At 42.8% G+C, this 14,007-nt stretch overlaps 1 long non-coding RNA gene across 9 annotated transcripts in view; it reads left to right on the forward strand.

The window, feature by feature from the left end:
- The window catches only part of LOC119466543 (uncharacterized), a 38,434-nt gene that overhangs the window by 8,111 nt on the left and 16,316 nt on the right, over positions 1 to 14,007 (forward strand). For 6 of the 9 annotated variants that reach the window (XR_007463733.1, XR_007463730.1, XR_007463731.1 and 3 more), the window contains exons 3-4: positions 3,230 to 3,474; positions 12,492 to 12,718. This is a non-coding gene — a long non-coding RNA (uncharacterized LOC119466543). Of the gene's footprint in view, positions 1 to 3,229; positions 3,493 to 7,905; positions 8,157 to 12,491; positions 12,719 to 14,007 lie in introns of all 9 variants that reach the window. The other 3 variants (XR_007463738.1, XR_007463737.1, XR_007463732.1) reach the window with 3 other exon arrangements.

Consider the following 14,007-nt stretch of genomic DNA (forward strand, 5'->3'; position numbering starts at 1 on the left):
TATAAGGCTGTTGATTATTTATCAAGATGTTTGAAATGTTTTGTCGTTGTCAGGTTTTCGAAATTAGTCGGTAAAACTCGGGAGTTGTCAAAATATAGATATTGGATGGATAGGGTTGTTTGTAGCAGCAGGACAATATGCACAAGCGTAAATAATTGATACAAGTTGGTGTATGATGTTAATGCTCGCAAATAAATTTGTTTTTGCGAAATCATGGGTGTTCATTATGCGGAATAGGTGCCAAACAATATGATTGTTTGTCAGACGGCAAAATGATGACGCTAAGGGTTGTTTACAATGAAAAATGCGTTCTACTAAGGATAAGTAAAGAATCGGGTGATAGGAAGATATTTAAGGCCATATCGATAATAAAGAGGGAAAACCAAAAACATAATGGCAGGAAAAGGATGATGCCTAATGAAGATTGCAGATTCTCAATTTGAATTGTCAGAAGTAAGGGAAATATTGACTGCTACAATAAAGAATCCGGTGTATGCAGAAATAGAAGTCAAACGACGAATGATTTGTTAGAAGAAAACAAAGAAAGACACAACCACGCAAAATTTTATTCCACTTTAACCTCTAAGTTACAATTCCGCCAACATCCCGGGGCATATATCCTGATACGAAGAACCTCGATATATTATGACAGGTACATTTAAGCCCAGTCACAGTTTGTGAAGCAAAATCGACAAGCTCTGTTTCCTGTTCTGAAACGGGTGCTGGACACGAATAATTGGTTTATTGATCCAATAGTATTGCAGGTTTGAAGTTGAGCAGACACTACAAGGCCGTACCAGACTATACTAGACAAATCTCTCTAAGTAAAAGTTCAACGAGGGATCTGTTCTTGTAATATTGTCAACAAACTTCATTTTTGGAAAGAACACCACTGTTTGGTTGAGGAAAAAAAAGGAGATTCTGAAGCCTTGAGATATTGACAGTGACAATTTCATGAAACCACTACGTAAAAAGATTTCCTGCAAATGGTAGCCGTAACATAAGTCGTATCTGGCAAAAGAGGGCTTACAGCCTCACTGAGGGATAGCTGAGTGTCCATCACTTTAGAGCATATAAAAAGAAAAGATATGAATAATTTATCTGAGCATAGTAAAACATGCGTTTGGGATCCCCTATTTCGAGAGTTTCTTGGTAGAAGTGACAAGGCAGACGCATGATTGATGTTAGAAGCCTTTTTAATATCAAAGAGTGGGAACGACGGTGTCAGCGATTCGTCTGTCAGTTCTTACAATAGAGAGAAAGCATTTAATGAAACTCATGTGTATGAGAACCCGCTCGTTATGATTGTGTTGTTTCGCGCATGTGCTATTTGTTCTCATGTATGTCCTAGATAATTAGCGGCCCATACCGGTGAATAAACAGTGTGAGTTCAGCGCATGTAGGTCGTGCCATTCCCTTGTATCGTGCTCATTTTTGCACTACTTTCTCTTACAAGTATGTCTAAGACAAGAGGCTGCCATGGTTGGGTTTTGTTATGAGGCTAATGGTTCCACCTATTTATTTAAAAACATCATGCCACGGCCAAGCGCCCTGAAGGAGCGATGTTTATAGTTTCCACTTCCCTTATCGTGTCCATACACTGCTTCTTGGTACTCGCTTAAGCTCATTGCTTTGAGACGAGAGGTAGCTATACTCGTATAAATGCTCTGCGTCAGAGCATTTATTTGCCCTGAAGACGACAAGCCGTCTTGGCGAAGCGTTGGCAGCAATATTAAGCCTCTCTTGCCCATTGTTGATCATTTGAAGTCTTTGTCTTCCTGAGACCAGCTTCTCTTGTCGCTATAAAAAATTAAAACACGATTTTAGAAACGGAACAGTGTAACGCTTAGTCGTGTTCGTGGCTTTAGAAAGGGAAGAAAGGAAAGAGATTGTGCAGCAATATTAGCTGCCGGTTCTTTTGAGAACATTTCGCGTTGCCCTAGTACCATGGCCAATAGCTCAGCATGGACAATGGGAGTGAAATTTGGAAGGCGGAAGGAAGAGTACCAACAAAAAGAATTAGGCTATATGCCTACATCAGCCTTCCTTCTACTCAACAAGGCTTCCGTATCTGCTACAATGCTTTCGTTATGGATGTGTGAGTTGGCCTGGCAACTGATAATCTAGATGGTCGAAATTCGGTAGCATATTTTGTGAAAGCCTACAACAAAATGCGATGTTAAATCACGGTATGCATTCCGCCATTGAGGCAACGTTACCGATATGAGTAACTCCTCGTGATAGTTGAGCCGACAGAAATGCAATCTGAGGGGCCTGTATTTGTGACCATTTGAGCAAGTTGGTAGAAATTCAAGTTATTGAAAGGTAGGTAGGCAAACTCGGATAAAAGTATGATTGAAAAAAAAACCACACTAAAAAAGAAAACTTACTGAGGTCGTATACTGAAAACCATACAACTTTAAGGGCGTCTTGACAGTGTGAATACAGAATATAAACTACCTGACATGGTAGATTGGTTTTTTATACCTGGAAAGTCCGAGGCACAAGCCGGTTTGCAATAAAAACAAAAACAAAAAAAAGGCGCACGATGATAACAAAAGGGGACCCCAACACATGTTGTATTATATACCATAGCCACAACAGCATATCGTTCCGCAATTCAGTGCGCTAATTACTGAGGCTAGGTAGCAACTTAACAGCGCTGGTTGTCCTACACTCTGCATGCTTCATGGGAAATTTTTGGTTTAACTTTCCATCATGGGTAATGCACAGACATTGAAGATTGGACCTAAAGAATGAACTCGTGCACGCCCAACAGCGAAATGTAAGCAGCAATAGATGAACAAAATGAGAAGGAATCTTTTGGTGACATTAAGCGACGCATGTATGTTCGTAAGTGATGTTGAAGAGTGTACCAGTAACTGTAGTAACCAGCAAAGTGAATTTGTAAAAGTAGACGCGAAGAAAACAGCCACATCTTTATAGACAAGTTTCTCAACGTCTTGAACAAGAATATAGCTTAAAATTTTGTGAAACAGGCATGGAGAAAGAACGACTCCTTTGGTACTGTGCGTGTGTGTTTATATCACGACGGCAAACCACATCTTTGGAAGAAGTAAAATTCTCTGCCCTTTAAAATTCATAAACTGCACGACTTGACATATTCAGGAAACTTTTGTTGATTTATCAAGATGGCATGTGGAATATGAGTGGGAGCGGCCACTTCGTAGTGACCACGCCACTTACACATGACTGACTTGCTTTGCAGATTTCCCGCTGATCTTCCAATGCGCAGTATCAAGTGCCACAGGCAGCGAATGTCACGTTCCGGATCCATCATCGCCTTACCAGCAGCATGACGTCACCTGGGCCAACCTCTCAGATATACTAATGGAGTGGACGTCCAAAAGCCATCCTGGATCACATAAAGCCTCCCCCGCTGTTGAGGCTTTTGAGTGGGAGCGGCAGCTTCATAGCGACTTGTCGCTTATGCACGGCTGGCTTGCACTTCAGGTCGGCTATTACCATCCGGTATCCAATTTCCATTTAAAATGTATTTGTCTAATTGTGGTGGTGCTCCCAGCGAAGTGTTTGATAATGGTTTGGGAATTGTGTTCTTACTTAGAAGTTTTACTTGCGGGATACATAGAAAGTCATGCTGGTCTATGGACTGACGAAATGCTCGAAATTACTGATGAATTGATACAGTACTGGGGTTTTACGTGCGAAAACCACGATATTAATGGGGGATGCCGTAGTCGGGTTCTTCGATTACCTTGGGCTCTTTACCATGCACCTAAATATAAGCACACGAGCATTTTTGCATTTCGCCCCCATAAAAATGGGGCCACTACGTCCCAGATTGAACCCATGACACTGCACTCAGCAGCACAACACAATAGCCACTGAACTATTGCGGTGAGTTTGAGCATGTTTTAGACAAGAGAGAGAAAGAGAGAAAAAAAATAAACACAGAGGAAAGGCAGGGAGGTCAACCCCCTAGAACGTACCCAAAACGTTTAAAGACCATGATCTGGGACAAGAACAGACCCATCTAATGCAATATTTTTTTGAGCACTCTTAACATATCGGGTGCATGCTCTATAAAATATTGCCTGTGAGTCTTTATTCTCAACAAAATTTTTAGGCGCAAGCCTCATGGCAGTATTCGTGGCGCACCCTGTGGTAAAGAGGAAACAAGCCTACCTAGAAGCAGTTAGGGGAAAAGCGATGAATTCAGGCCAGCCCTCGCCAATACGTACACGGCTTTAGAAGAGGAAGATCAAGACAACAGAGAGACAATGAATAAGGCTCTAACTAGACAGCTCTCAGAAGCTGCAATTGAAGTCGGAGGTAAGGCACCAAGCAAGAAGTAGGTAAACTTTCTTAAGTAACGAAGAACCTAATAAGGAAACGAGAAAGCATGAAAGTGTTCAGATAGACTTTGATGAACTGTTGAAACCATATAAACAAGAAAAGGTCAGTGATTTCCAGAACTAGAACGTGGGGTAGATTTAGGAATCCGTAAAAGATAGGGACAGTCAGAAATCAGGACGAAAGAAACTTGGCATCGGAAAGACCAAGATGTATGCAGTAACATATAAGCAGGACAATATCTTAGCAATTTTGATGGTATATCAGCGGTAGCAGATGAATTTTGTACTGAACTGTACAGTACTCATAGCAGCAGCCGCCTCACATTGACTCCAAGCAGTGACAAAAAGGATACAAAAGCTCCTTACGTAACTAGCGATGAGGTAAGAAGGGCTCGCCAAGATATGTGCCGAGAAAAAACTTTGTTGAGGTTTATTGATGTGTGGCTCCTACCCAGTGACCCATGTTGGCGTCAAAAAGGTTCATTGAAGACAACCACCCGCCCAGAGTTACATGCAGTGACCCATGTTCGCCCGACGGTTAATTTTGAACCCGGTTCCCTCAGTACAGCAGCCCGAAGCTCTATCTATTTGACCATGGGCTACCCAGTTACCCAAATTGGCGGGAAAGAAGTTAGACGCGGACATGTCTACATAGATACATACTGCAAACTGCGCGAGGCTCCCAAAAATGCTAATAGCATTAAAGAAGTACAGTTGAGTAGGACAGCTAAATCGCAGGGGCTAAGAATTTTGGCAGAATCTGTCTCACGATGAATGTCCTCGATCATGCAATAGTGCTAGTTGATTAGTCGGGCTGCAATTTTTCGTATTTTGCAGGCATGAAAAAAAAAAAACGTTTATGTAACTTATTGAGCAACAGAAGGTTATATATGAAATTTTCAGGATGGCCTACAATTTTCTGATTGACACCTTCGCTCTGACTACAATATTTGGGCAGTTTATTAATTACCACTCAGTAATCATGTGATTAGGCAAAATTAAAAAAAAATACTTGACTTGCCCAAAGCGATGACAAACAACATTGCTTTTGTTCTGTCTAACCACGTGACATTCACATATATTTTTAAATTTTGGCACAAGTTGAATAGGACACGTACTTTGTTTGGCTACCTTTGTTTGTTCTCTAGTTCACACCACTGGCGTTCTCGTTTCTGAAGCCACGTATGTAGTCACGCCAAGTGGCACTTAAAGTCATGCCTACAATTTTTTTGGAGATATTCGTTGTGGGGTTCATAGCCATTTCTCAAGATTTTTTTATGAACTCCAAGTGTGTTCCTATTAGGTAACTTACAATAGAATACAATGATTGTACTTCTTTTTTAAGTGTACCGGCCAGCTGCCGGTAGTGCCTGCAGTGAGTGAGATTGAATGCAGTTTTATTTCTTGTAATGTTACTTTAAATAACCAAAATCGCTTTAAACTATAGGAATTTTCATTGTTGGGAGAGTTGGGACATCATGCAATATTGAGTGGAATAAGGGTGGAAGGAAACGATGTGGACCGGACAGACGCTCTGCTGTCCACATCGTTTTCCTTCCCCCTTATTGCGCTCAACAAATACAACACCTTTAACTAGTTTGCCTAGATACTCTTCCAAATATTCCAAAGGTTGTCAAGCAATCATGTATTCTAGCGCCCTTGCTGCGTTGAATGAACCTTAGCTTAGCGTTATTCCGGGAAACCTTCTCACCTGCTGCAAGCCACTCTTGCCTAAAACTGGCAATTGCCAGTCATTTTCGTTCTTGAACAGGAGAATCTCATTTGGAAACCACAGGTTGCTGAAATGTGACCCGTTGTGCCTTGCAGCAATGCTTCCCATTATAATAGCTCTACTAGTTCTTCAAAGTATACAGCGAGTAAGGTTGTACCTCCTTCTAAGACATTTCTGATAAATATTTTTTCACCACAATATTTGTAATCCATGAAACCAATACCGAGATAATAATTATCTTCGTATTTTCAATTACCTAATTGAGGATATTGATGTGATAATTTGTTCAATATTCCTTTCTAAGACCAGCATGTTTCTTGATTTAGTGGAGAAGTGTTGCTTCTGCTTTGATTCCATTGAAAAATACTTTACGGAACATTTTATAAGATCCCAAAAGCAAGAAAGTGGGCTTTCACTTCATTTATTCTTCATGTGTTCATTAACTTTAATGCTAATTAAAAGAACTTTTACGGTATTGCCATTCCTACAATTGTTTGGTACACTTGAAGTCGTGAGACATTTAAAAAAGAGTTGCTATGTGTTCAAGTACAATATTCCTACCTTATATAAAAAATTATGATTCCATCTCCTCCAGCCGCTTTTCTCCTGGACCTGTCTCTGAAAAATCTTAACTTGCAACTGGATCATCCTTTTCCGGCATTTTACAACGCCTGGTTCTTATGTGGTTGTTCTTGTACTGTGGAGTTCAACATAAATATAGTATAATTATCCTCTGCTACCATTAATATATCATGACAAGTTCTGATGACATTGCCCTACGTTTTCTTCTTTCATATGCACAGATTGCTTCTTTCTAACTTTAATCCCTTTTTGTTACAGAGCTTCTTAAATATTTTCCATGTTTAAAATACCTAACATACATTTTCTTGTTTGTCATCTTTGAGAGTTCTGTCAATTCGATGCGACTTTTGGAGTAGAAAAATTTCATGTTGTGTTCTTTCCCTAGTATTCCTTCTTTACTTGGTATAGCTCACACATTTGCTGTTTGGTTGCCTTTTATCAGACTTCGTTTGTGACATCGGAAATGATTTGAGCCATGGTTTCATTCATTACCTCTATGATGTTATCGTGCTGTTCTAATGCCTCATATAAGTTTGCCAGCACTAGTCTGTTTTTTATCGCTTTTTCTTTTAGTGTTGATGGGCTGGCCTATTCCTTCTTGGCAAATTTTCCTGCTTTTTCGTTTCAAATTGAGAGCAATCGCTTACTTCACTCAACTATGTGCAGCACCCTCTACTATACCTAACACATCTACATTCTACAGAATGCTGAGGATGGTACCGAGGAGGCAATTTTTCTTTACAGTTTAGGATTTTCCTGGTCAACTTCCTACAACTGTGCTAACGGATAGCAGGAATCGCAATTCACTCATTGCAATAGATTTCTTTTCATGAATGCTATGAACATATCTCCTCACGACAAAATTTTGGTGCACTTCATCCAGAAATTTCTTGAAGAATGAGGAGCGAAGGCTTTGGCAATTGAGACAACATAAATGTTTATTTTGTCTCTACTCTAGCACATCTACAGTATGTGCAATATTCACCAATTGCTGACTTTCTAGATGTTTTTCACCACCTCTACGCTGAAGTAAACCATGACAGGACACTTAAGTTTTCTAATTGCTAATTTAACGTCTGCACCATGCTTTCCTAGATCACCTTCCTGAATGGGCGCTGGTACAAAGGGTGGAACCAGCCTTGTTAAAGCGGACCTTTCTTTTCCTCTGCTTTCAACGTTTCCACTGCCACTACTGCTGCTGTTTGGCATGCCGCGTCGGGAGTTGACTCAGAAGGTGTTTAATGTACATGACAGGTGCGGAGGAGAGAGGTGTAGGAGACCTGCCACACGAGAGCTCCGTGGTCGTCGCCACAAGGCCCCCTGGAGCTCCCTGGCTGTTGCTACTATGCCCTCTAGAACTCCCTGACCGTCAACGCAATGCCATCTGGACGGCTGCAAACTATGTATGAGCCCCCCCCCCCCCTCTCTTCCACAGAAGCATTGCAAAAGCTGTAGCGCTTACCTTTGTACTCCCCTGAAACATCCCAGATAAAACATATGTACAGGTACAGAAAATGCGTAGAGCTAATGCCGTCACGAAACGGGTGACTAAAAAAGGCCCCATCGGAAAGCATGGCTTGTTAGGGGTCTCATAATAAAAGAAAACAAAGGACATGCTACTACAATGTGGAGACATTTTAATTTAAGGTACGGCATGGCGTTTTCTGATATTTGTGAAAAATAACATCCATGCAAGCTTGTGTGTCCGGGCCACTGACGCAGGGCATACAGACGCAAAGCTCTATTAAAGCACCCTGGTGTTAAATTGACAACATGCAAGCAGCCGTACGGCAAGCCAACACTTCAGCCAAGATGCGATGCGCTGTGTGAGGTAATGACACTGCTAATATTCGAGCAGGCTATGAACAATTGAGCACAACGGCTCGAGCAAACAGATCTCCCTCCGAGTTCTATGTAGTACGTAGACCAACTTAAGTGGTGCACGTAAGGTATCATTTAACATCACCTCATGACTATCGTATGCCGTTGCTGTCACCAAATCATCACCATCAGCCTATATTTATGTCCACTGCATGACGAAGGCCTCTCCCTGCGATCTCCAACTACCCCTGTCTTGCGCTAGCTGATTCCAACTTGCGCCTGCAAATTTCCTAACTTCATCACCTCACCTAGTTTTCTGCCGTCCTCGACTGCGCTTCCCTTCTCTTGGTATGCATTCTGTTACTCTAAATTTCCACTGGTTATCCATCCTACGCATTACATGGCCTGCCCAGCTTCATTTTTGCTTCTTAATGTCAACTACAATATCGGCTATCCACGTTGGCTCTCTGATCCACACCACTCTCTTCCTATTTCTTAACGTTAGACCTAACACTTTTCGTTCCATCGCTCTTTGTGCGGTCCTTAACCTGCTCTCGAGATTCTTTGTTACCCTCCAAGTTTCTGCCCCACATGTTAGCACCGGTAGAGTGTAATCATTGTACAATTTTCTTTTCAACGACAGTGGTAAGCTACCACTCAGGATTTGGCATTACCTGCCGCAGGCACTCCAACCCAATTTTATTCTTTTCTAAATTTCTTTCTCATGATCAGTCATGATCATGATTGTGAGTAATTGACCAAGATAAACGTACTCCTTGACAGACTCTAGAGGCTGACTGGCGATCCTGATTTTTTGTTCCCTTTCCAGGCTATTGAACGTTATGTTTGTCTTCTGCATAATAATCTTCAACTCCTCTTTTTCACTTTCTCGGTTAAGGTCCTCAATCATTTGCTGTAATTCGTCCCCATCGTTGCTGAATAGGACAATGTCATCTGCAAACCGAAGGCTGTTGAGATATTCAGCGTTGATCCTCACTCCTAAGCCTTCCCAATCTAAGAGCTTGAATACTTCTTCTAAGCATGCAGTGAATAGCATTGGAGAGATTGTCTCCTTGCCTGACTCCTTTCTTGATAGGTATCTTTCTACGTTTCTTGTTGAGAACCAAGATTGCTGTGTAATCCTTGTAGATATTTCCGAAGATATTCACGTATGCCTCCTGTACTCCTTGATCAGGTCTTTCAGGGCCCTTCCAACTTCATAGCTAGTTATAGAAGGAGCCTCTGTATCTTGTTCATTCCTACTTCGAATGAAAGTAGCTTGGCTGCTCTGGGAAATGTACTGGTCAGTATAGAATTTTTCTGCTGCTTTTACTATGTCATCGAAATTGCTGACGATATTACCCTGCTTATCTTTCAGTGCATACATCTTGCCTTGTCCTATGCCTAGTTTTCTTCTCACTGATTTCATGTGCGTCCATATTTTACCGCTTCCTCAATCTTTTTTTTACGTTAAAATTTCGGGTATCCCTTACTATCTTCTTGTTGATCAGTTTCGACAGCTCACGGAATTCTATCTGATCTCTCGAGTTTGACACTTTCATGTTTTGCCGTTTCTTTATTAGGTCCTTTGTTACTTGGGAGAGCTTACCTACTGGTTGCCTTGACGGCTTACCTCCCACTTCAGTTGTTGCTTCTGAGATCAGACTAGTTACGGTTTTATTCATTACCTCTGTGTTGTCATCATCTTCCTGCTCTAAAGCTGGGTATTTGCGAGCACCAGCCTCAATTGGTCTGCTTTTACCCTTACTGCTTCTAGGTTGGCCTGGTTCTTCTTGACTAATTTGACTCTTTGTCTCTTCAAATTGAGAGAAATCCTAGACCTCACTAACATAGGTCACTGTACTTTACCCTACCTAACACGTCTACATCCTGCACTACGCTGGTATCGGCAGAGAGTATGAAATCTATTTCATTCCTTGTTTCTCTGTCAGGGCATTTCCAGGTCCACTTCCTGCTGCTGCGCCTCATGAGGAAGGTATTCGTTATGTGGAGCCTATTCCTTTCCGCGAATCCTATCAACATCTTTCCTCTAGCGTTCCTAGAACCGGTGCCGTAGTTGCCAATTGCTTGCTCACCAGTCTGCTTTTCCCCCACTTCAGCGTTGAAGTCTCCCATGACTACAGTATACTAATTGCTAATTCAACATCTTCACAAAACTGTTCTATTTCTTCATCATCGTAACTGGAGGTTTGGGCGCAGGCTTGTACTACCTCCATTCTGTACCTTCTATTCAACTTTACTAGGACTAATGCTGCCCTCTCATTAATGCTCTGGAATTCATCAATGTTGCCCGCTATGTCCTTATGGACTAGAAATCCTGGCCCGGATTCTCTCTTGTCTGGAAGACCTCTGTAGCAGGGGACGTGGTCGTTAGTCAGCACTGTATAAGCTTTACCAGTTCTTCTAACCTCACGAAAGCCAATAATATCCCAGGCAATATATGATAACTCTTCAAATAGACCTGCTAAGCTAACCTCACTCGATAGAGTGCACGTGTTGAACGTTGCCAGGTTCGGTTCCAGTGGCGGCCTGTCCGGACCCAGAGATTCTTAGCACCCTTTGCTGCGTAGCAGGTCTGACCGCCGCCTTGGTCAGGTGCTCCGCAGCCACTGGGGACTGAGGGCCATGGGTTGATTGTGCGCGTCATGAGGAAGGTAGCGGCCGGATACCTCAGGGAGGCCAATTCCTGTTCTGATGAGGCAATGACTATTGAAGCTGAGTGGGCCTTCCTAATTTGGTTGCACGTGGACTAGTATAGCCCCACTAGCTCACGGCAATATTTTTTTTTTGCCGGTGGCAGGCGCCAGTCCATGCGTGAGAATGTAGTGGAGTAGGATTCCAACTTACGACCTTCAGATTAGAAGCCGGGTGTTCTATCTCTGCTCCACGCTACCACGCCATCACCAAATATCGTATATCAATACAAACAACACATAAAGTTTTTCTTACACTGATTCCCATAATACGTGGCATCATAACCACTTTTTTTTCTGTTTCCGTTTAGCTTCATTGTTTATGCTTAGCTTAGTTTCGTGTATGCCCACCTAGCTTCGTTGTCTTCCCGTGTAGCTTCGTTGTTTAGCTTCGTTGCTTGTGGTTTATGAAGGTACTGCTTCATAAACCATATATTTCAGAGTTGATGCCTGTTGTGTGTTTATGAAATAAAAACCCTTACTACGCTTTTTTTTATCTGGAAGGCCTCTGATATCCGCGCTAACACCTGGTAATTCCTTAAAGGTCACCGTTAATGAAGCTTCACTCGAGAAACTACGTGCCAAATTCTCCCAGTGGCAGCCTGAGAGATGGAGAAAGACTTCGTAGTCTTTGCTGCATAGTGGGCCATAGCACTATCTCGGCTAACAGATGAAGTACTGGCACACTTCACATCAGAATAATGAAGGCGATAAAAGCTAGATACTAAAATTCTTACGAGAGAGTGCCTTCTCGATTCTCGGTGGGGCTACCTTATTGGGTCGCACCTTGGTTGGCATGTAATTGCACTTAAACATGTACTGGAGCTTTAGCATAAGCTTAGTTTAGATTCAATAAGACGGAGTGCTTCATTAGAGTGTTTTAGCTGAGTGCTTGCTGTCCGCTCCGCTCAGAGCGGCATATGCTAGCAAATGCAACAGAACCGATTAGCGGGGACGCCATTGCGCTTGCGCACAACGCTCATACCGGCATCGGAACGAAAACGGCATCCCTCGCTCCGCTACAAAACCGACTAAGCGGAGCGTGACAGCGTGTCTACTTGGCCTCTTCGTAATTTTGCAGCAGAGTTGAAAGCGCGTCGCTCGCGTCTCAGCAAGACGCGCTTATCAAATGCGAAATCTATGCAGTTCCCTGCAGTATCTCTCAGCGTGAAATCTTAGCGGAGCGGAGCGTAGGCGGCGCTCTGCTAAAACTGTCTATTCATTCCATAACGACCTGAACGTGGTACTCCTGAGCATAGCGGTAACTATTTGCAGTGAAAAGTCCATGCTCTGTTTCTTTTTTAGCATTTCCTCGTGCCATCTGTTGCTGGGGCCTGGCCGCTGACTACCACAAGAATCTAGGCGCCCCTTCCACCTTATCAAGAATCTGGAACTTCGGAACAGCTGTGACTCATCTCTGACGTCACGACGACAAGAGTGCCACCACAGCCTGAAAACAGCCCTGAAAACTTCAGTCTACGGATTCATGGCCATCAATCTCAGTGGTTACGCTGTGCCTCATTTCTACATAGGTAGGTACTTCATTCTTGACGTATCATATATTTGGTGAAGCCTGTGACAGTTGATCCTTGCCTTCGTTGTTTGCACTGCCATGATGTAGGGTAAGAGTTTTTATGTCTACGCATCGCACCCGGACTGGCACTTCTGTCGCTCACTGTCAGCGAGAAAATGTTGGAATATTGCATTTGAATACTGAAACAAATTTTGTCCGCTTCCTTTCCCGAGACCTTGCTGAATGCTAACCTTCTTTCTTTTTTTAATTGAGTATTGTGAGGTAATTGTGGAGGTGAATCTTGGGTCTAGTATTCTCGTTGTAATTGCCCTAGTGAACGAATTCCACACACAAGCTACTAAAATAATAAATAAAATAGAAGAGGTCAGCATCAGCATGATATCACCAGCTGATGTTGGCAAAGTTTTGAAATTTACTCACGAAAGTTGATAACACAAAAGTACCAATACTAATAGACCCATTAACACTGCTATGGGTCGTGGAACTTGATTGATACTGTCCTAATTTCTTGTCCTACTCATGTTTTCTGCCGAGAACGTAAAGGCAAATCTCGGGCCTAGTTTTCACCATGCAATCTTGCAAGTTAATGAATTCCGCCCAGAGCAACTCAAAAACTTAGAGCAAGACATCACCAGCATGACATCAACCGCTACTCTTGCTTGGCAAACGGTTCATGTTTAGCTAAGAAAATGGATAACATAAAAGCACTAATACACACATGCGATGCTGATATTGTCACTGACACAGAAATCCGAGGACTCAATAACCGTGCCCGATTAGGGGGGGGGGGGGGTTCTCTGGCCGAGGAGGAGAGGGAACGGATAGATAGGGCTAGACTTTTCTCATTTAGTTACATTACCCAATTATATAGAAAGTCGAGGTGTATATATCCACCTCAGGCGGTTGACTGGAGGCGACTTCAAGCCAGAACTTATACGAACCCGGTACATCTTGCCCGCATGTTTCCGGACTTACACCTTGAGGCCAAATGTAAATTATGTGATATTAGAGGAGCCACTCAAGAGCACAAACTCTGGGATTGCGAACTAGTTCAGAGGAGAAGTGCAGTCCCCCCGGATGAACTAAGGGTGCGGTGGAGAGCTGCACTGACTAGCTCTGATCTCCAAGACCAACTTAGGGCCATCCAGCAAGCCCGGGAAGCTACCGAGAGACAGGGCCTCTCTGCTGCCCCCGGCGCGGCCTAGACACAGGCCATCAGTTTGCAGGATATTCATTAAAGTTGTCTCACACACAGAAGTGTGGATCATCGAGCACGTTGCAGAGCGT

The sequence above is a fragment of the Dermacentor silvarum genome, chromosome 10 (assembly GCF_013339745.2).
Source record: "Dermacentor silvarum isolate Dsil-2018 chromosome 10, BIME_Dsil_1.4, whole genome shotgun sequence".
NCBI classification, from domain to species: domain Eukaryota; kingdom Metazoa; phylum Arthropoda; class Arachnida; order Ixodida; family Ixodidae; genus Dermacentor; species Dermacentor silvarum.